Below are 937 nucleotides of genomic sequence, written 5' to 3'. Positions count from 1 at the left end.
GCCCTTGAGGTCACAATCTGCCACCTGAGTAACCCCAGGAAAGGACACGGTGTCCTCCCATTGTGACCAGAGACATCCTTAAGGGCCTGTGCCTCCCCTGACCTCTCTGCACCTCACAGGGCCCACCTGCTGCCCCACCAGAGCCCCCAGGGTCAGAGGCATGGGGGACACACCAGGACAGAGGGAGAGGGCTTTGTGCTGGAGCCAGGCAGGGGGCCAGCTCTGTCCTCAGAGGAGTGAAAGGGAGCAGCCAAGGAGCCCGGGGCGGCCAGAGCAGGTTCCTGGATGTAATTCCGAGGGCGGGGGAGCCCCTGGCAGGGAGCAGGTGGCGGGTCTTACTGGCTTTCTTTTGCTTTGGGCCTGGAACCCAAGGGTGCACGGGCAACTCTGCGGAGCTGGCGACGAAGCCCAGAGCCTACGGTGCCCAGGGCCCAGCCCTTAGAGCCAGATCTCGGGGCTCCGACTGTGTATTTGGTTTGGTTTTGGGGGGCCACACCTGGCAGTGCTCTTGGGGGGCTCAGGGGACCATGAAGTGCCCGTGATCAAACCCAGCGCCTCCTAATTGCAGAGCTTTGGTTGTTTTTTGTTGTTGTTGCTGTTGTTGTTGTTGTTTTTCCCAGGACTGAGGTGGGGATGTGAGTGAAAAGTTGCAGCCACACACCTGCCGATGCCCAGGGATTCCTCCCAGCAGTGCTCGCGGGGCCAGATGGGGTTCTGAGGATCAAGCCAGACTGGCCACGTGCCTCGTAAGTGCCGTTTCTCTGTACTCACTCCCCAGCCCCGGACTCTGGTGATTTCCGGCCATGCTCGTGGAGGATCTAGAGGGGACCAGACGCGCTAAGGGGCAGGCTGAGTCTCCTCTCCACACACTCTAGTCTGGGCTGGAAGCCCTGACCTTCCTCCCTCAGGTCGCCAAGAGAAAGGGGCGAAGGACTCT

The 937-nt window shown here is 61.0% G+C and overlaps 1 long non-coding RNA gene across 1 annotated transcript in view; it reads left to right on the top strand.

Annotated features, from left to right (window-relative positions):
* The first annotated feature begins 640 nt into the window (after positions 1–640).
* Positions 641–937, top strand: part of LOC130041097 (uncharacterized) — a 3,106-nt gene continuing 2,809 nt past the window's right edge. Inside the window, exon 1 of the long non-coding RNA XR_008795049.1 lies at positions 641–746. This is a non-coding gene — a long non-coding RNA (uncharacterized LOC130041097). The remainder of the gene's footprint in view (positions 747–937) is intronic.

Source organism: Sorex fumeus, unplaced genomic scaffold, assembly GCF_029834395.1.
Source record: "Sorex fumeus unplaced genomic scaffold, SorFum_2.1 ptg000097l, whole genome shotgun sequence".
Taxonomy (NCBI): domain Eukaryota; kingdom Metazoa; phylum Chordata; class Mammalia; order Eulipotyphla; family Soricidae; genus Sorex; species Sorex fumeus.
Note: the sequence above shows the minus strand (reverse complement) of the source record. Positions and strands in the feature narration are given on the sequence as shown.